This window comes from Lactuca serriola, chromosome 5 (assembly GCF_051521515.1).
Source record: "Lactuca serriola cultivar US96UC23 chromosome 5, Lser_US96UC23_V15, whole genome shotgun sequence".
Taxonomy (NCBI): domain Eukaryota; kingdom Viridiplantae; phylum Streptophyta; class Magnoliopsida; order Asterales; family Asteraceae; genus Lactuca; species Lactuca serriola.
The window spans coordinates 117,211,413-117,234,900 of NC_136412.1; positions in this window are offsets into that span (position 1 = coordinate 117,211,413).

The window sequence follows — 23,488 nt, forward strand, 5'->3', positions numbered from 1 at the left end:
TGTAATGCCAATTAGCCACCACCTGAATACCATCACATGCAATGAGGCTCGGATAATCCTTCGAGTAAAAGTCTCGTCCCTACAACGGTTAGACTCAAACGAGAGCTGCGCAGTAGGGCCAAATCCAGCACTTTGAGATTATTCAACCCTGATCACATGTGATGTGACGTATTCACCTAATGGCTAACTCCCATCACTCAGAGTCCCACAAAGCACAAATCAAGCAACATTCGGATAAAGGAAACATACTCAGGCAAAAATATTCTCATAACAAGAAACTGTACTAGCATACAATGCTAAGCTCATACTATCAGGCATAACCTACACAGGCTATCCTACTACTGTCTACTCAATACTAGCATGAAATTCTTATCAAGCTGAAACACATAAAGCAGGCACATAAGGCATCCTCCTAGATCCTTAGTCCTATACTAACATGCTGTTCTACTGAAACTGGAACTAAAACTGAAACTGAAACTAATGATCATAAACTTGTATGGGGAATTTGGGAGTACTTACTTGAGCTCGGCTGATTGCATGCACCACACCCTTTTCTCTTTTCAAAATTCTTTTCGTTTCTCTTTTTTTTTATAAAACTCTTTCCTTTATACTTTTTCTAAAATTGTTTTCTTTTCTCAAAATTCTTTTGTAACCATAGTTTTTCTCTTGAAAACATTATACCACTTCCTTAGTTTGAGTTTAGACACACTCAGGAGTGCGCCCCGAATCCCTCAAACCAATGCTCTGATACCAACTTGAAACATCCCAAAAATACAGTCTGAAAATTTCGTTTTAAATTAGTAATAAAACCATATTCATCAATCATCATATAAGAATCATAAAGAATGTATCGCAAAATATCTTTACAACTGTCAAATATATCAGAGTATAAACATCCCAGGCTGAACAAATGGTGTGTGCACTGCAATCTTCCCGAGCTCCTCTTTTTGAAAAATGAGTACCTGAAACCAAAACTGAAAACCGTAAGCACGAAGCTTAGTGAGCTCCCACAAACTACCACATACCATACAATAACATATAAAGCATCTACTGGGCCTTGCCCACTGCATCGGACCGAAGTCCGGAAACTAACCAGGGCCTTGCCCTCTACATCAGACCGAAGTCCGGAAACTGCATTGGACCGGAGTCCGGAACTAACCAGGGCCTTGCCCTCTGCATCGGACCGAAGTCCGGAACTAACTACATTGGACTGAAGTCCGGAATTGATTGGGACCTTGTCCCATGCATCGGACCGAAGTCCAGAACTGACTGAACATAACATAGCATAAACATATCAACTAGTATGAATACATATACTGCATACTGCATCAGAACAGATTCCAGAACACATAACACAAAACATGGTTGAATCACAAAGACATCAAGCACTCTAACTACTGCATCGGACCGAGGTCCGAAACTAACTGAACATAGCATAACATAATCATAGCATATAATATAAACACGTATACTGCATACTGCATCGGACCATAGTCCGGAACACATAACTCATACCATGTCTGTATCACAAAGACACCAAGCATACTGAACTACTGCATCGGACTGAAGTCCGAAACTACTGCTAACTAAACGGGCCGGCATTGTGGGCGTAGACCTGTTCCTACTGGAAGGAAACTCACCTTACACTGCTGACGTCCCGTAGACATAATCTCATACTACTGAAGTCCCGTAGACTCAACCTTAGTTGTTGGATGACAGATTCCCGAACTGTCAACACCAAAATAACACCCAATTAATAATCGGGTTCTAACATATAACTATAAATACATACTTTGGGTAATTACTACATTACCCCTAGCTTGGCTTACCCAAGCTCAAGGCCCAATCCATAGGATCAAAGCCCAACATATGGCCCAATTTTCCAAATTGGGCCCAAACCTCTACATGGACTTCCCTTAAGGCCTAATTGATCAGTCCAGTCCAACATGTATCATTCTAGAGCCCAATATCATACAACCATCTAGGCCCCAACTATGGCCCATCTATGGCCCAATTTTCCAAATTGGGCCTAATCCTTCATATGGGCCTTACCCTAAAGCCCAACTAATTACTCTAGTCCAATTATTATTCTTGGATGGCCCAACACAAAGCCCAAGTGAAATTAGGGTTTCACATGAAATGACAATTAGGGTTAAGTGTTTCTCACTTAACCCATTAAGGGCTTAACCCACTAAGGACTTAATTCATTAAGTCCATTATTGCTTAGATTAATTTCTGCCAATGATTATTATTTAATACTTCCCTTATTAAATAATTCTCGAGTGTGTCCTGATAATTTCTCAAATATTAGTATTTTCTCAATTAGCCCATTAAGGACTTAGGGGTCGTTTGATAGTCGTTAATTGGGTTAGAGCTGACTAGTTAGAAGCTGACTGAGTTGGAAGTTCTGACCGAGTTACCTTTGACTGAAATTTGTTGTTTGATTTTTGCATCTAACTGATTGTGCAAAATGACTATTTTACCCTTGTAGCATCTAAAACACAATACATATTGGAATTAACATCAAACTCCATAACCAGTATTAATAGCAATATAGTTTCATTTATTTGAGAATTGTAACCATAAATACAAAATTAAAAATAAAAGTGGAATGTAATGATAAAAACATCAAAATACACCTTATCATTTATCTGAGAAATAAATCTATGCATTGACCCGCCAACACTTGTATTAGCTTTTCTTAGTTAAAATTTTACTATCAAATTTCAATACTTCAAAATACTCATGTAATCATACAATTGAAACAAAACTGTAAATAATGAACAATAGTATGTTGCAAGTTAAAACCTCTGAAAATGAAAACCATAATCATTTAAAAGCAATCAAAATTTTATATTTATAAGCAATACACAATAATCAATCACATAAGACAGGCTAATAAAACATTATTAAGATCTATTAAATCATCGGTGTAGTCAATTGTTCTTGTCTGTGGAGAACATGCCAACAATTTTTCTTTATTATTATAGATCATCAAAATTGTTCCATCCTTTAAACCCCAAGTAGATAAATCAGCAGCTAAACAGGTTCCTTAATCAACCAATCTAGATCAGCTTTAATGCTTTACTTGATAATGATCTCTTAATGCTAGGATTTCTTGATCCCATATTCCTTTACTCACGTATATGAAACATAATCAGACAATCAAAATATCGAATAATAGGGCAGATAAAATGCTACCTTGAACGAAGAAGAGACGCCTGTAACTTGAAATTGATGAGGGGAACCGATTTGGGAGAGAGTTGAAACCATGTGAGAGAAGGGTTCTTGAGCGATATGTAAGGGAAGAACGATATGTCAAGGGAAACGGCAAAGAGCATAAAGGAGATAGACCCAGTCATGAGAGTTTCAATGAAGGACCGAATCATCACAAAATTAGGGACTGAGTCCTTCATTTGGACCGAGTCCAAGGTTGGAAAAGGGAAAAACAAACAAGCTATTTTGGACTGAGGACCGGGTCCTTACTTTGGATCCAGTTAGAAAGGAAATCAAACGAGCCCTTAGTCCATTAAGTCCTTTATTCTACTAGATAAATGGCATGGAATAATTTGGGCTTAATTCACAATCCACTCGTAATGGCCCACAAATGGGCCCAATAAGTCTAAGGCCCAATACTCATAATTAGGGTTTTCCACCCAAACATGGCCCAACAGGCCCAAAACCAATCTCTAAGCCCATTAGGGTTTGCTAGCGGGGCACCACCCACTACCACCTCGGGTAGTAGTGGTCAAATGCGGCTCACGGCGGCGGCCACCACCTTACAGTGGTGGTTTGAGTTTCTTTTCACTATTCCAATTCAAATTACATTTTACAAAGCCAAATCAATCAACCACACACACACAAACACTAAACTAATCACGTACACACACAGCCACACTGTGGTGGCCGGTGGTGGCTCGTGGTGGTGACCCTTCTTCTCACTTTTCCGACCAAGCATGGCACACACACACAACATACACTAAACAAAATACTCTTCTATTCTCGAGAAATGGGTCCAAAACTCCCACCTACGGTGGTCGGAAGCAGCAGGAACGTTGGCAGGTTGTGGTTGACGAAGAGACTGAAGATGAGGTGGAAGGTGACGACGAAAACTGCAACACTAGTGACAGAAGCAGCTTCAGCGGTGGTGCTAACGATGACAACCACCATGGCCGGCCGCCATGGTGGTTCATCACCACTCTAACTTGGCAGATTCCATCCCCCATGAATGAACCTACTTCGCGAGCCCCGAGCAATGCTATAATACATCGGTGATATGACCTAGGACGTAACCCGCACAACACCCTCAAGACGCTAGGCGGCGGTTGGAGGTTACTATCGTCACAGCAAGGTTGCATGGCGGCGACGTCTTCAACAAGGAGATAGAACAGATGCGACAGGTGCACTGGCCTCGGAGGCTTCCTTGCAGCGCTGGTCATCACTGGTGGGAGAGTAGCGGCGATGGTGACTCTACGAAGGGAGCGGCAACACTAGGTGGGGGAAATAAGGTGGAGGCGGCTGATGAACCGATGATGGCGGCTGCACTCCCTTTGTTAGGGTTAGGTCACAAATGACTCATCGTATTCAATATATACCTGGTCCTTATTGCAACTCTCCCATAATTGCATCTCCAGCCCCTCCTTCTCTTATTCATTTCAATATAAGTCCCTATTTTACACTTTCAACCCCATCCTCTAAAATTCTTTACAAATAAACTCCAGAATTCACTCATTAGCCCCTTGACCTCTAAAATCTTTATAATAATCCGGAGATTATATATTTTTAACACCCTAAACTTTCAATTATTTATTTTGGGCTACCATTCGTTCATTAATTTATTTATTTATTTAATAAATAAACAGGTGTTACATTTTCCTTTCGAGAACCCTCTCAAATCTTTCTTATTTATTTTTATATATCAACGGGTGGTTGTATGTGATTTTTGCTTCAGATCAGATATCAAGATCAATAATTTGGCCAAGGTCTGTTCAAATAACAATTTTTGTGTGACCATAATATTTGATTTTTCCTGAGTGCTCATCACCATACTGAAAAACAACATATTGAAACTCTCCCATACTTATTTCCTGAGTGTTCATCACCATACTGAAAAACAACCTGCAAATGATTAGAGCATACCCACAAATCCTCATCCCACAGGTTTCCTAGATTCTCTGAAACTCTCCCAATTCAAGTATGGATCCTATGCTTCCAGTAGTACGAGCCCAATACTTCCTTCCATACCTATCCATAATTTTCTCGAGAATCATCCTGAATCCTCCACGTCGCCTGCTAAAACGGATACACCAAGCACTCGCTAAAACAGCACGACTAAACCCACTGATGCACTTCCTAGGTTTCCGACCTCACCTTGCCATCAGTTGCTGAAGAACTCCACCCAATGTTAGTTAACCACCTCATGAATACAATCACATGCAACAAAGCTTAGATAATCCTTTGAGTAAAAGACTCATCCTTACAACGGTTAGACTCAAACGAGAGCTGCACAATAGGGTCAAATCCATTACTATGAGATTATTCAATATTTGTCACATGTGACTTAACATATTCACTTAATAGCTAACTCACATCATTTAAGAGTTCCACAAAGCACAAAGCAAGCAACATTTGTGCAATAGCATTCCAATCCATATAATAACTGTAAGAACATTCCAACTCACATACTACAACTCATACAAGGAGCTTCCACTCACACTGTCTGTTGCCTTATGCATGCAAATTATACACAATACAGGATTAAATAGACTGTTGAATAAAAGACTCTACCCTAAGACCACAACCAAAAAAGGAACAGGAAATAAGGCCAAATCAATCATTCTAGTTTTTTAAAGCATACACTTAGCAATTACTAATACCAATAGATATTCCCAATCTAACATAGAATCCAATGCTTCCTAGGCTCCAAGGCATCACATATCAGGACAATCTATCATGCAATTCCTGAAAGTATCTATGACAACCCTATATTTTTCCAAAAGCAATGTAACACTCAAAAGTCAAATACAATGAAAACTATTTTGAATCAACGAAATTAACCTCAAAAATAAAGTGTTCAAATATCTAAATTGGGATACATCAAATGTTAGATATCGTGCCAAGGTTTCCAAAAACATAAAGAACATTCGAAACCGGGTTATATTGAAGAAACTATAACCACTCAAATATTTACGACACACCCGATAAAACACTATTTAACATAAAAAAGTGAAATTACAATAAAATGCATTTTAGCCTTAAGTATCTAAACAAAAGTTGTAGAGTTCGTTAAACTGTAAACGTACAAAATAAGATCGCTCAAATTGGACCTCGTATGAAGAAGTTACGAATTTTCTAAGTTTCGTAACAGTAGTAGAGGGCTAAAAACTCGAATTGAAGATCGAGCGTTATTTAGCTAACGCAACCTAAACGAAAGTTGAAGGTCTCCACAATAGGAGTAAAATGATAAAAAAGACGAACAAAAACCGACGTCGGATAAAGAAACTATGAATTTTTAACGGACTTTAGCAGTCTCGGCCTATTAAAAACATAGCATTAAAAATAAAGTCAAAACTAGCCGACGGAGTCTAAATGAAAGTTTTAGAGCATAATCTCACATACGCGTGGATATAAAGAACGTGAAAAACGGAGCCCGTACGCGAAAGTTACGGAATTTAGAAGACGGAAGCCAAGATTACGCCCAGCGTACTCAGGTGCAGGGTCGAGTCCCATCGGCTGCAGCTCTACGCCTAGCTAGACTCAAGTCGTAAGCCATGACGCAAAGTTACGCCCAGCGTAACCGAAGTACGCCCAGCGTACTCCGGTGGTACGCCCAGCGTACTCGCCTTTCCAGCACTATAAATAGAAGGCATAAGCTCCGGATTTTTGGCACACATTCTCAAACTTCCACACACTCTCACACACTTGCAAGCACCAGAAGTCGTCCCGACACCCTCGATTTCCGCACCCGAGCCCCCGACGAAGGTTCTACATGTTGGGTTTTGGTCATAAGACATCCTATGTGCTCATACAAACCCTAATGCTTGGATCTAGGTTTCTCTATTGTACATGCTTTGAATCCAAGACTATAAACCCTAATTCTAGCATATGGAAATCAATATTAACATATAATTAGGTTTAAGATATTACCTTGATTGTTATGTAGCAATAACAATCCTAATTCCTCCTTGAATTAACCTTGGAAAGCTGAGAGTCACAAGTGTCACTCCTCTAATGGCTTACAAACACCATAAGCAAGTGGAGAAGGTATAAAGAGAGAGGAGGGAGGTTAGAATTCGTCTCTAAGACTTCTTGGGAAGGGATACACGAATTCATGAGCCAAGGGGTGTTTATATAGGTGTAGAGATAGGGTTTCAGTCATTATCCTTATCTAGTTGCTTATCCACAAAGCAACCCATAAGATAATCCTTGAATCCTTATCATACTCGAATTCTAAGGCTCTATATCCTTAAATTCGTCCAACCTAATAATAAGATAACTCTTACCTTATTTTGTAACTATCACATAATTACAATTCAGCCCCTCTAGTTTAATTAATTACATTTAATCACAAAACTAATTCTTAATTAATTATTGACCAATATTAATTAAACAAATATGATTTCTCCTTTAATATATTATTCTTATAACATATTAATAAATCATATTATCCTCTCTCTCTATATATATTTCTCCAATCAAGTTGCTTTGGTGAAGGCAACCCAAAAGGACCATGCACCATCGGGTCAAGTACATACCAAAATAGTTATGGACTTAGACACTAATCCAACAGTCTCCCACTTGGATAAGTCTAATAACTATTCTGCATATGACTTCGGATCCCGATCTGCAATCGTAGCTTTCCAAAGCTGCTATCAACTCTGATCATATCAAATACACGTGTCCTTAGATAAGGGATCATATATTCCTCCATTCTAGATATCATATGAGATATGATTTCAAATCATTCTCTTTGTACTATATCTCGATTTCCGATTTATGACGACTGACTAATTGAACAAATCAAATTAGCCCTAGCCCGGCCGAGCATTTACGTTTGTCATCACTAAACCATCGAGGGGCCCAAAGATATCGCTTTTATCCTACTTTGAATAAAAGGAATGGATAAACTTTGATACAATGCTCGCTTGCACTCACGCACCGAATCACACAAAACAATATGTTTTATAACACCAAGTTACTAGTCCGTTTACAAATTATCAATGTGCAACCGATTCGCAAGATACAACTCACACATCTCGGTTTCAAGAATATAAGATGTTATCGTCTCACCAATCACTCGTGATACAATTTCATGGAGTGATCCAAGTGAGCGTGGGTTTGATCCAATGCTCAAATCATATTCATAAGCACTCATGAACGTTGCAGCAAACATTTGCTTATATCTAATACCTTATAGACAATCCACACACCAATTCATGACAGTCTTCATTCATATCTACTTCCAACATATGAACGACTGTGGTCCGTTTGAATAATTCGATTATTCTTAATAAACTCAATTATTCTGGAAGTCAAAACATGCAAAGGTGAAACACAAGAATAATACTAATCCCATAAGGCCTTAAACCTTTGAGTATAAATAAAACGCCTTTTATTTATCACCATATTGATTACTCATTATTTGTCGTTTCGGGTAATCAACTTCTTACTTGAATTCCAACACTTGTCCCATGCTCCTAGCATGCACACAATGTTTACCTATGGTTCTTACTTTGTGAAATAGATCACATTGAACACATTTCCAATCCTTCTCATTTCACAACTCCAAATCCGTTTTTCATAAGTCAAAGAATATCAAATTCTTGCTACTTATAGAATATGCTAGATTCTAACATTCTATGCAACTTATCCTTTCGTAATGTCACTGCACCAAAGTCACAAAGACTATTGCCAATGATATTACAAAGTCCTCTATCGGAGATTGTTACAAGACAATTCCATAGACGTGATGTCTCTCACTCAAAGTACATTCTTTGAACATCCTTTTGCATAGAAGTTTCTAATCTAGTCATAGATTTCTCAATATTCAATTCCCAATATGGACACACTTCCATATGTTCCATATGACAACTCATTCTTAATAGAATCTTATCTATTCGTAATGATGTCGATATGGTCCATCCAATATGGAAACATTTCCATATTTTCCAATACTATACTTCCAACTACTCACAAGCGACCAATCCTCGTCGAACTTTGGGTTGTCCTTTGATAGTTGTTTAATTGTTTTAGTCAAAACCAATTCTAGTCCCTTTTCCCTCTAAATGCGCTCGACATTTGGAAAATTTTAGAATGGTCAAACATTAAAGCATTTGCAATCGATCCTATACCCGAAGCGTATGGGACACAACGCATAATGTTTTATTTGCTATGTTCTCAAAATTCGAATTGTGAAGAGGGATGCCGTAATCATAATCGAAATTTTAAGAACACACTATGTACCTTTGACTAAATTTATTAACATTTCTCAACCTAATCCTTTAGATTGGAAATGAAACATAATATTCTCTCCCTTAATTATAGCAAAACAACCTTTCAACTCTTACAACTTTGCAAAGTATGACTCTTGTTTTCTATAATTAATATTGTTAACCTTGCAATACTTTTCTTAATAATCATACAATCATAACTTTTGTGCTCCCACTATCATGATGATTATTATAAAACATAACACTTATGCTCCCACTAGCTTCGACATGTATTCATAAACATCTCAACTTCCAGAAAGACAATACTTATTGAATTTCTTAAGTTCATGTTTCTAATACTTAGTGCTTTGATAATCTTTTATCAAGGCTTTTTGAACTTATACACCTTTGCCTTCGATAGTTCATATGTGTGTCTAAACAATTAAGACTAATTGGAAAACCTCACAATTCAAATTATGGAAAGGGATACCGTAACCATAATCGAATTCGAGAATGCAATTTTACAATCACTATCTTCTTAAATCTTTCTTAGTGAAAGCATTTCCTCACAATCATTTTCATGAAGGAGGAAATCTTATGACACTTAGATTTGAGCGGTGTATGTGTTCCTATCCATGTGAATTTGTTAAAACTAAAGTTTACGACAAATTCAAACTCATATGGACCGAACTTTCTTAATCTTGATTTCTTGCCTTATGGTTGCACAGCTGCCCACCATGTCTTCCAAGTAGTTAAGCAGCTCACCCTTTCCTATCAATGTACCTTTCATTGATTAAGGTGCTTTGCCTTTTATACGTTCAAAATGAGAACTCATAGAACTCACATGCATAATTAACTCGATTGGATTGGCACAGAACCAAAATAATGTCATCACGATAGGTTGTAAACCTCAACTCGTGTGCTAGTGATGATCGATAAGGTTTATTTGATTTGTTCTTGAAACCTTTCAAGACCATTAAGACTCCCACTAACTCCTTGACATATACGATTCTCTTGTCAAAACATTTCTTGACAAACAAATATTCAAGAGTTAGTGTAGCTTTTATCAAAACGAAGCACTTCATAATTTTGGTCTTAGTTGGTCTTTGTCTTATCCAAGACATCACAACTTTCCACAATTGATGAATGTTATAAACCTTCTTAATACTATTCACTCAATGTCACAATCTTAACTCTAAGACTTGTTATTGGAACGAAGTATGATAGACTTCTTGATTTAACCATTTCTTCAATCCTTGATTCCTCTTCTTAAACATACAATTGTACTAAGACTTACTTAGAGGATCAATTGAGACATGGTTCTTAATCATTAAGACCTATCATAAAGCATAAAAGGTACTCTCCCTTCTTCTTAGAATGGAGAAACTTTTATCTTTCTGCCTACTTGATTCTTCTTATTCGTTCTGCTATTGATTTAAACCCTTTAATCAATTCAAAATTACACTTAATCTTGTAAGTATAATCATATTTACTAAACCTTTAGTAAATCATGACGAATATCATTGTTACTCTTATGGTTGACTCGATCAACACGCAACATTGTGTGCTCGATCTCTTAGTCCTTCACTTGACACCTTGTCAACGAATTAGTCTAATTTCAATATATGAAATTTCTCATTCATCGTGCAACCAAGTTGCATGATTCCAAATTTTTGTCCAATTGAAACTTGGGCGATGAGAAAACTCTCCCTGTTTGGTAAATTCTCGACTTTTCCATAAACACCATAAATAAGAATCATATCCATTTGTTGTAGAAATATGCAAACACCAATTTTCATAACGATTTCATTGCAAGGAAATAAACAAATAAATAAATAAGTCAAAAGAAAATTTATTTTATTTATAAAAGCAGCGGAAAACATATGTCCTTACAATGCAAAATCCATTGAAAACTATGTATTTCAAAAGAAAATTTTCTAACAACTCTATCATAACTATCTAAGATCAAAATCTAATCTTCAAGTCCATGTGATCAAGATCCATTCCTTGTGATTAGATTCATCTTGCTCTTTCACCAAGCTTCCTTTCTTTTCACCGATCCTGTAAAACATTCAAATGCAATCTTATTACATTATGTATTAAGAATTAATGAATAGGAACTTAATGGAGTTAGATAGTGGATTTTACCTGAAGCGCAGCCATACTCTTTGACTCTCCCATCTTCTGGACTCTTCAGGCTCTTTGGGCAGACTTGTATCCAACGCCCTTTCTTTTGGCAGCAAACGCAGGTCAGTTCTCCTAGAACGTCCTCGGAAGTATGGTCGGTTGACTCTCCCAACAAATACGCTCCATTACTTCGCCAAATCATTTCTGATTCAGCAGCAATGAGCATGTAAGTTAGGTCAATGAGGTTGTCGTCATGATCCATCATATAATACTTTCTTTTGAACTCATTATATGATTCTGGAAGTGACTGCAAAACCCAATTCACAACCAACTCATTCGGGAATGACACACCCAACATTATCAACCTATCAATGTGTGATTTCATTCCTAGAACGTGGGCACACACAGGTTTACCATCTTCATGTTTCATTTCCAATAGGGATTTAGTGATATTGAACCTTTCAATTCTTCGATCTTGTGGGTTGGGGAGAAAAATAGGAGGAGGAGAAGGAAGTGAAGCATGATTTCTCGTTCCTTGATTGAATCGTGGAATACCATCTTCATGTGGAATGCTTGTTCCACGGGGTTTGGGAAGACCATAGTTGTCAAACTTTGACATCTACAAAACGGGAGAAAACAAATTCAAGTTAGTTGATTGATTGAGTCCTTAGTAAATCACCCAAATGAGATACTAAGGCTAGGACCCAACACAATATTCTACAACTCGGGAGAGGGATGCCATAACCCTAATTGCAGAATATTTGAAGGTAAGTGAATGACGATTCACTAATTTCCACCACGAAAAAAGAAATTTAAGTTTTTAAATCTATGAAAACTCATAGATCCTTTGAGATTCATTGGACTTCCAATGGAATGTTTAAATCTCTATATGCCCCTCTTGTTTGTGACTGGGATGCCGAGGATCACAAAGCGGGTGTGAATAACCATGCAAACTGACATGGTGCCCTCACATGTTACGGTCACCTATTCGATGTGCCGGTAAACCACACACGCTCCACCGAACTATGACAAACATTGAGTCACCCTTTGCTACCTTTGCTTAGAACCATTTAGTGTGCCGGTAAACCACACACGCTCCACTAACGTCTTCGCAAGGGCACAAAGTGTAATTTCATGGAATTGCATCAATTCACTTTTGCCTAAGTAACTAAGATTGGGATTTTTGAAAACATTTAGTTACTTTTATAATTCATTATACTTATAATGGAATGTTTCGTCCTATCTTACCCATTCGGCTAACGACCCTCCACTAGTCAAGAGTGCGGTGGGTAAGAGTGGATACCCATTCAATCGCCATTTTATAGGCAATTTCCTTAAACACCCCTTATAGACCAGCTTTGTGAATGAGGCCTACTAACAGTAAGACTGACTTTTACTCATACATATATATAATGTTAGACTTTTAATGTTATATATAGTATAGGGTGTATTTTATACTTTCAAAATACTAGGTGGTCTAATTTAACATTATACCTTTAATTCAATTAAATTGTAAACCTAAACTTTTATGGATTTATTAAACCTCTTTTAATTATACACCTTAATTAATTAATAAAACCATAAGGGTGTGATTTGAACCTTTTCAAAACTATGCTAGGGTTTTAGAATTTAACATTCCTAATTAACCTTTTAATCAACTTTTAAATTCCAAAACTTGAGGGCAAGTTTTGAAACATTTCAACACATTAGGGTTTCAACTATTTAAATTTCAAAACTACAAAACTATTGGGTTCAAATTTAAACTATAAAACCTAAACGGCAAAATATGAAACTTTTCATAACAACAAGGATCAAATAACAAATAATCTAAACTAACATTTAATTACATAATTATCCATATTTGATTTGTTTAATGATTTCTTGCAAAACAATTTATCAATTTACTCAAAATAATTAATCAATTATCTTATAAGGAAACAATTATCTTATTAATTGATAAATATCTTCAATTAGATCAAAAATATAGTCAAATATATCATATAATTGGATTAATATTGATCTAACATGATAAGGTAACTATCCCAATGCAAAAACAGCAAGAAATCCCGAGATAAGCTCTATCTGACGAGTTGACTCGTCGAGTCAAGCCTGGACTCGTCGAGTCACCTTGGACTCGGCGAGTTCAGCTATGGACTCGGCGAGTCCAGCCTCCAAACACCAAAAATCGAATTTTTCAGATATATCAAGCATCAATACAATAGCAACCAATCATGGCTCTGATACCACTGTTGGGTTTTGGTCATAAGACATCCTATGTGCTCATACAAACCCTAATGCTTGGATCTAGGTTTCTCTATTGTACATGCTTTGAATCCAAGACTATAAACCCTAATTCTAGCATATGGAAATCAATATTAACATATAATTAGGTTTAAGATATTACCTTGATTGTTATGTAGCAATAACAATCCTAATTCCTCCTTGAATTAACCTTGGAAAGCTGAGAGTCACAAGTGTCACTCCTTTAATGGCTTACAAACACCATAAGCAAGTGGAGAAGGTATAAAGAGAGAGGAGGGAGGTTATAATTCGTCTCTAAGACTTCTTGGGAAGGGATACACGAATTCATGAGCCAAGGGGTGTTTATATAGGTGTAGAGATAGGGTTTCAGTCATTATCCTTATCTAGTTGCTTATCCACAAAGCAACCCATAAGATAATCCTTGAATCCTTATCATACTCGAATTCTAAGGCTCTATATCCTTAAATTCATCCAACCTAATAATAAGATAACTCTTACCTTATTTTGTAACTATCACATAATTACAATTCAGCCCCTCTAGTTTAATTAATTACATTTAATCACAAAACTAATTCTTAATTAATTATTGACCAATATTAATTAAACAAATATGATTTCTCCTTTAATATATTATTCTTATAACATATTAATAAATCATATTATCCTCTCTCTCTATATATTTCTCCAATCAAGTTGCTTTGGTGAAGGCAACCCAAAAGGACCATGCACCATCGGGTCAAGTACATACCAAAATAGTTATGGACTTAGACACTAATCCAACACTACACTAACGAGATCCCCGTGAAGCTCGAAGAACGCAGCTTTCCGCGGTTGAAGTTCTGCCCGACTCTAGTCCCACTCTCCTCAAACCAAACAAGTGAGTTCATACCCCTACTTTTCAAGTCTTTCATGTTTTATGGGGAATACAAGTACTATACAAGTAACGTATCGTTTTATAAACATAAATGCAACATCTATCTTATTATTTATCGATACCAACAACTTACGTTACGTATAAAGTTTAGTATATCATCAAGTTGTTTTCACCAAATGGAACATACTTTCTGAAAAAACTATAATGGGTATAGTTAGCAAGTTATTCATACATTCTTACGTATACATCTTGAAAAACGAAATACTTTCAACAAAAATGAAATAAAGTCTTTCTTATCATAAATCTATTTATACTAAGTGATGTGAGATATTCAAACTTCAACGCACTCTTATGTATGCATTTCAAGTCCTGTATTATAAACCATAATCTCTTGGAGTGAGAGCGTGATACTTGTGTATAGATCTATACGGGATTGACAATCCCGCACCTAAACTGTTAGCTACAGTTAGACCGGCAGGTCCGGGGTGACAAATGTCATAACACTACAACACCTGAAGAATGTTGTTACAGGCAGTCTGTGTCAATAGTATGGTTATAAGACTCACATGAAAGTATAAAAACAAGTTTGATTTACGAGATTTATATATGCATTCAGTATTTACATTATTTTGAGCACAAAGTTTATCTTTATCATTCAAGTACGAAAAATACTAACGCACTCCAACTTTGGGAACTTTTCAAACTATATATAGAAAATATTGGATTTTCTGAAAACCACGTTCATCGATTTTCTACCAAAAAGACATACTCTTCAATACAAAACACTTATGAACTCACCAACTTTATTGTTGACACTTTTTTGAAACCACTTGTATTTCTCAGGGAATCAGTAATACAGGTAACTACCAGCTTTTGAAGAAGGAACGCTAAGGACCTTTACTATTAAACATTTTACATCATCATATTGTAATATTCTTTTGGAAACATGTATAACGCAACAATATACGTTTTTATTATATATATGATGGTTGTGTTACTTTCTTTACAATATTCAATTGTTATGGTACTACGTGAAGTCATCCACCCCCGAATGTTTCCGCCATTCTGGTTTGGGGGTGTGACAGATTGGTATCAGAGCATTGTTTATAGTGAACTAAGTATATCGAACCACATAAGATATACAAACTATAAATACAAAGGGGACCAACCCTCTGACAAAACGTTTTCATAAACAATATATTTTCTTTTAAAAATATACATTTTTACTCGCATGTATCAGTCTCGTATCATGACAAAGTTTTCTAAGAAGTATTAAGGAAAGTTGCGACACTACGATTGAGCCTCGGGGTATGTAATCAAATCGAGAATAAATATAGCCTTATCAACTATATTTATCCTGGATTTGACCAACGAACGTCGAGGAATGGTCGTAGTGGACAACAAGTCAAAAACTTACCAAATAAAATTCTTTTAGATTCGCAAATTTGAAATACTATAGGAGTATTGTTATAAATAATAGTACAATGAAAAACTTGCACACCATAAGATGTAGTTAAACATAAGATGCCATTAAATAGAAATTTCTTTTCTTATAAAATTCTCATACCTCTATCCTAGTACAGACAAATGGCCGAATTCCATTTACCGGGAGATCCCTACTACCCAAACCAAGGCAACGGCGGATGGATAGAAGAAGACCCGGAGGAAATCGAAGAGGAAGTCGAAGAAGAATTCGAAGTCGAAGTCGGAGAGGAATTCGAAGTCGACGAGGAGGTCGAGGAAGAAGAAGAAGATACTGATGGAACAGACTCCGAGCCGGAAGTAATCAACCCTCCTGTCCCTCATCCTCCCGAAGTCAGACCATATCACCCAGGACCCATTCCCATCTGGGGAAGCCACCTCTACTACTGGAGCCGCCAACTAGGTGTACGCCCTCCTTTCGGCATGTGTCGAGATTTTTACAATGTCAGTGGGGGAGGCTCAGCTAATAGAGCGCTTCCCGTTATTATGGGCACTATAGCTACCCAGAACTACCATGCGGACAAGCAAGCGGCCAGAGTTCGTGAGATCAATTCTGCTAGACAGGGTAACGCCGCAGACATCCGTCTACTGGAAGGACTACACGAAAATACCCAACTCCACACAGGGACGCTTCAGAACCAAATGGTGATAGCACTGGCAGAAATAAGAGAGATGAAGGAACAACAAGCAGTTCTTGAAAGGCGCCTAATGGGAGTCAAGCAGTCGGATGCTGAGTCTAGCTCCAAACGTACAACACGCCGCAAGTAGAACTTGCTCAACTCCAACAATTTTAATATAGAATAGGACCTCAGATAAAGTTTTTCTTATTTCCTTTGTACTTGTAATCTGAGACCTCTAGATAGGTCAAATTTTTCCTAAACACGAAGCATAATGTAACGCACCGTATGTGTGACATATATATAAATATGAAGTACTTCTTTACATACCTCTCGAAACTTATGGGATTAACTAAATTGTTATACCTACTTTGAAACCATAAACTAAAGTCAAAACAAATTACAAGATACAACTAACCCTCTAGTACACGATTGTCAAAACATTAGAAACTTATAGTGTTCATTTTTATTTCTCTACCAGAACATGCCTCCTCGTAGATCAGCACGCAGAAACTCAACTCCAACACCACCTCCACCGCCCCCTCCAACTATGGATGCAGCTATGTTCCAAACTACTGTAACAGCCGCTGTAACCGCAACGATGGCTCAAATGAGCAACAACGGGTTAGGAGGAGGAATAAACAGCTTTACAAATGGCCAAAGCCAAGGCCATTCCGGGGTATGTACTTACAAGGACTTCACCAACGGAAAACCTATTCCCTTTTATGGGACTGGGGGAGTGATGGCTCTATCCCAATGGATAGAGAAAACGGAAGATGTATTCGAAATTTGCGCATGCCCTGAAGAAAGCAAAGTAAAATTTGCTGCTTTTACTTTCTCTGAACGAGCCTTGACATGGTGTAACGGCCACGTCAAGGCACTAACCCTAGTGGTGGCAAACTCCATGGGTTGGGAAAACTTGAAACGAATGCTCCTACGAGAGTATTGCCCAAGAGGCGAGATTTAGAAGCTCGAACAGGAACTGTGGGGCCTTACGATGGTAGGCTCGGACATCGCAGGCTATACCAATAGAGTCAGTGACTTGATAATACTTTGCCCAGGGATGTTGATCCTGGAAAGCCAAAAGGTGGAGAGGTACATCTGGGGACTATCACCCCAACTTCGAGGGAGTGTGTTAGCCTCCAAACCCATGACCTTCAACAGTGCCAAGGAACTGGCACAATCTCTCGTTGATCATGGTGTCTGTCAAGGCGTCATGGCTATCGTCGCCGATCCAACCAAAGTAAACAACAACAACGATAACAATGCCAACAACAACAGCAAGAAGAAATTCTGGAACAAGAGAAAGGGGCAAACTTCGCAAGAACCTTCAAAGAAACAAATGGTGGCGGTTCATGCCGCTACAACTCCTGCTACCCCGACGCCATCAAAACAATATGCTGGGAACCTGCCAAAGTGCAGCAAATGCAACTACTATCACCATGGTAATTGCCGCGAAATGCACTGTAAAAAATGTGACAGGAAAGGGCACACTGCCCGTTTCTATAAGGCACCGGCACGACCAATCACTCAAGTTCCTGGTACTGGGATAAGCTAGGCATGTTATGGGTGTGGAGAAACTGGGCACTTCAAGAGGGATTGCCCCAAGGAAAAGAATGTTAGAGGTGTTGGGAGAGTGCTGGCGATAGGTCAAAATGAAGCAATAGCTGACCCCACGGTGGTTACGGGTATGTTTCTCCTCGACAAAATTTATACATGCATACTCTTTGACTGCGGTGCGGAGAGAAGTTTTCTGAGTCATAAATTCAAACACTTACTTAATCAAAAACCCCAACCACTCAATAAAATATTCAATGTAGAAATAGCAAACGGTAAAACGGAAAGCGCAAACGATATGTATGTAGGGTGCACATTAAATTTAAACGAGCACTTATTTCAAATCGACCTTATGCCCATTTCGATAAGAAGTTTTGATGTCATCATCGGTATGGACTGGTTAAGTCTTCACCATGCCGATGTACTTTGTCACGAAAGGGCCGTTCGCCTCAATCTACCAAACGGTGAAACTCTTGTCATATATGGTGACAAACCTAGTTCGAATTTACAAATCATCTCCTGTGTTAAAGCACAAAAATATCTTCGCAAGGAATATCATGCCTTTCTAGCCCACGTAGTAGACCAGAAACAAGAACCAAAGAACATTAAAGACATTCCGGAAGTATGCAACTTCCCAGACATTTTCCCAGAAGATCTTCCAGGAATCCCACCAGAACGCCAAGTCGAGTTCAGAATCGACTTAATCCCCTGAGCTACTCCAGTAGCAAAGTCGCCTTACCGTTTAGCCCCAGCCGAGATGCAGGAACTGTCTAGTCAATTAAACGAGCTGCTGAGCAAGGGCTTCATCAGACCGAGCTTCTCACCATGGGGAGCACTGATCCTATTCGTGAAGAAGAAGGACGGATCTTTTCGCATGTGCATCGATTACCGGGAGCTGAACAAACTCACGATCAAGAACCGATATCCCCTACCGCGCATAGACGATCTGTTTGACCAGCTACAGGGAGCGAGCTACTTCTCAAAGATCGATCTAAGATCTGGTTATCACCAACTGCGAGTAATGGAAGGATACATCCCCAAAACGGCTTTCCGAACACGTTATGGTCACTACGAGTTTGTAGTAATGCCCTTCGGGTTGACAAATGCACCAGCGGTGTTCATGGACTTGATGAACCGAGTATGTTGTCCCTTCCTGGATAAATTCGTGATCGTGTTCATAGATGATATACTCATCTATTCAAGAAGCCAGGAAGAACACAGCCAACACCTCCGCCAAGTTTTGGAAACATTGAGGGCAGAGAAGCTATACGCAAAATTTTCAAAGTGTGAATTTTGGATTCCGGAAGTAGATTTCCTAGGTCATGTAGTAAGCAAGGAGGGGATACACGTGGATCCTTCTAAGATCAAGGCAATAGAGAGTTGGACGACTCCAAGAACCCCTACAGAAATCCGGCAATTTTTGGGACTCGCCGGGTATTACCGAAGGTTCATACAGAACTTTTCAAAGATTGCCAAGCTACTCACCACCCTAAATCAGAAGAGTGTGACCTTCGATTGGGGAGAAAAACAAGACATCGCGTTTCAGACACTAAAGCGAGCCTTATGTAGTGCGCCCATCCTAACCTTGCCAGAAGGAACAGAGGACTTCATGGTCTATTGCGATGCGTCAAACCAAGGACTCGGGTGTGTCCTGATGCAACGAGGGAAGGTCATCGCCTACGCCTCAAGGCAACTAAAGACGCATGAAGTAAACTACACAACGCACGATCTTGAGCTAGGAGCAGTCGTCTTCGCTCTAAAGATATGGAGGCACTATCTCTACGACACGAAATGTAAAATCTTCACCTATCATAAAAGCCTCCAGCATATCCTCAACTAGAAAGAACTCAACATGAGACAAAGAAGGTGGATAGAACTACTAAATGATTACGAATGCGAAATTTGATATCATCTCGGAAAGGCTAACGTGGTGGCCGATGCACTCAGCCGGAAGGAATACTCGGGCCGCAGATTGAAGTCTTTAATTATGACAATTCATTCACACCTGTCCATGCAAATCAAGGAAGCCCAAATAGAAGCCTTAACATCTAAAAATGTGGCAGGGGAAGCTTTAAGGGGAATGGATAAGAAGCTTGAAGTCAAGAGCGATGGAGTTCTTTATTTCATGGATCGAATCTGGACACCGAAGTTCGGTGGATTCAGAGAAGTCGTCATGAACGAAGCCCATAAGACACGATACTCCATACATCCCGACTCCTATAAGATGCATCTCGACCTCAAGAAATTGTACTGGTGGCCGAACATGAAAGCCGAAATTGCTACCTACGTGAGTAAATGTCTGACGTGCGCCAAAGTCAAGGTAGAATACCAAAAGCCCTCAGGATTGTTGCAACAACCAGAAATACCCGAATGGAAGTGGGAACAAATAACCATGGATTTCATAACCAAATTACCCAAGACGGCAAGCGGACTTGACACCATCTGGGTGATCGTCGATAGGTTAACTAAATCAGCGCATTTCCTACCAATCAAAGAAACGGATAAATTAGAGAAACTAACTAGAACATACCTCAGAGAGATTGTACGACTGCATGGTGTGCCCATATCCATTATCTCGGACCGAGATAGTAGATTCACCTCAAGGTTCTGGCAGTCGCTACAAAAATCTCTAGGAGCAAGACTAGACATGAGTACTGCTTATCACCCACAAACTGACGGCCAGAGTGAGAGAACCATACAAACCCTAGAGGATATGTTGAGATCTTGTGTAATCAATTTTGGCAAAGCATGGGACACCCATCTACCCTTGTTCGAGTTCTCGTACAACAATAGCTACCACACTAGTATCAAGGCTGCCCCGTTTGAAGCCCTCTACGGCCGTAAATGCAGGTCACCTCTGTGCTGGGCTGAAGTGGGGGACACACAACTAGCAAAAGGACAAGCAACAGACAACACGCTCACTGGGCCAGAAATCATAAGGGAAACTATGGAAAAGATTGTTCAGATTTGGGAGCGACTGCAAGCATCAAGGGACAGACAAAAGAGTTACGCGGATAAAAGACGGAAACCCTTAGAATTCCAGGTTGGAGACCGAGTCCTACTAAAAGTCTCGCCATGGAAGGGATTAATACGCTTCGGAAAGCGTGGCAAACTGAACCCAATATACATCGGACCATTCGAGATCCTTGCCAGGATCGGTCCAGTGGCTTACAAACTTCGATTACCTCAGGAACTCGACAACGTACACCCTACCTTTCACGTATCAAACCTAAAGAGGTGCTTGTCCGATGAGAACCTTGTCATCCCTCTAGACGAAATTGCAATAAATGAGAATCTCCAATTTGTAGAAGAACCAGTAGAGATCATGGATCGGGAAATAAAAAGGACTAAACAAAGTCGCATAGCTATTGTAAAGGTCCGCTGGAACGCCAAGAGAGGACCTGAATACACATGGGAACGCGAGGATCAGATGAAACAAAAGTACCCGCATCTTTTTCCTAACCTGTAAACTCTATCTGAGATTAAATTTCGGGATGAAATTCCCCTAACGGGGGGATGATGTGACAACCCTATATTTTTCCAAAAGCAATGTAACACTCAAAAGTCAAATACAATGAAAACTATTTGGAATCAACGAAATTAACCTCAAAAATAAAGTGTTCAAATATCTAAATTGGGATACATCAAATGTTAGATATCGTGCCAAGGTTTCCAAAAACATAAAGAACATTCGAAACCAGGTTATATTGAAGAAACTATAACCACTCAAATATTTACGACACACCCGGTAAAACACTATTTAACGTAAAAAGGTGAAATTACAATAAAATGCATTTTAGCCTTAAGTATCTAAACAAAAGTTGTAGAGTTCGTTAAACTATAAACGTACATAAAAAGATCGCCCAAATTGGACCTCGTATGAAGAAGTTACGAATTTTATAAGTTTCGTAACAGTAGTAGAGGGCTAAAATCTCGAATTAAAGATCGAGCGTTATTTAGCTAACGCAACCTAAACGAAAGTTAAAGGTCTCCACAATAGGAGTAAAATGATAAAAAGACAAACGAAAACCGACGTCGGATAAAGAAACTATGAATTTTTAACGGACTTTAGCAGTCTCGGCCTATTAAAAACATAGCATTAAAAATAAAGTCAACACTAGCCAACGGAGTCTATACGAAAGTTGTAGAGCATAATCTCACCTACGCGTGGATATAAAGAACACGAAAAATGGAGCCCGTACGTGAAAGTTATGGAATTTAGAAGACGGAAGCCAGGATTACGCCCAACGTAATGTAGGAGTACGCCCAGCGTACTCAGGTGCAGGGCCGAGTCCCATCGGCCGCAGCTTTACGCCTAGCTAGACTCGAGTCGTAAGCCATGATGCAAAGTTACGCCCAGCGTAACGCGTACGCCCAACGTATTCCGGTGGTACGCCCAGCGTACTCGCCTTTCCAGCAATATAAATAGAAGGCATAAGCTCCGGATTTTTGGCACACATTCTCAAACTTCCACACACTCTCACACACTTGCAAGCACCAGAAGCCGTCCCGACACCCTCGATTTTCGCACCCGAGCCCCCGATGAAGGTTCTACGCTACCGAGATCCCCGTGAAGCTCGAAGAACGCAGCTTTCCGCGGTTGAAGTTCTGCCCGACTCTAGTCCCACCCTCCTCAAACCAAAAAAGTGAGTTCATACCCCTACTTTTCAAGTCTTTCATGTTTTAGGGGGGAAATACAAGTACTATACAAGTAACGTATCGTTTTATAAACATAAATGCAAGATCTATCTTATTATCTATCGATATCAACATCTTACGTTACGTATAAAGTTTAGTATATCATCAAGTTGTTTTCACCAAATGGAACATACTTTCTGAAAAACTATAATGGGTTTAGTTAGCAAGTTATTCATACATTCTTACGTATACATCTTGAAAAACGAAATACTTTCAACAAAAATGAAATAAAGTCTTTCTTATCGTAAATCTATTTATACTAAGTGATGTGAGATATTCAAACTTCAACGTACTATTATGTATGCATTTCAAGTCCTGTATTATAAACCATAATCTCTTGGAGGGAGAGCATGATACTTATGTATAGATCTAAACGGGATTGACAATCCCGCACCTAAACTGTTAGCTACAGTTAGACCGGCAGGTCTGGGGTGACAAATGTC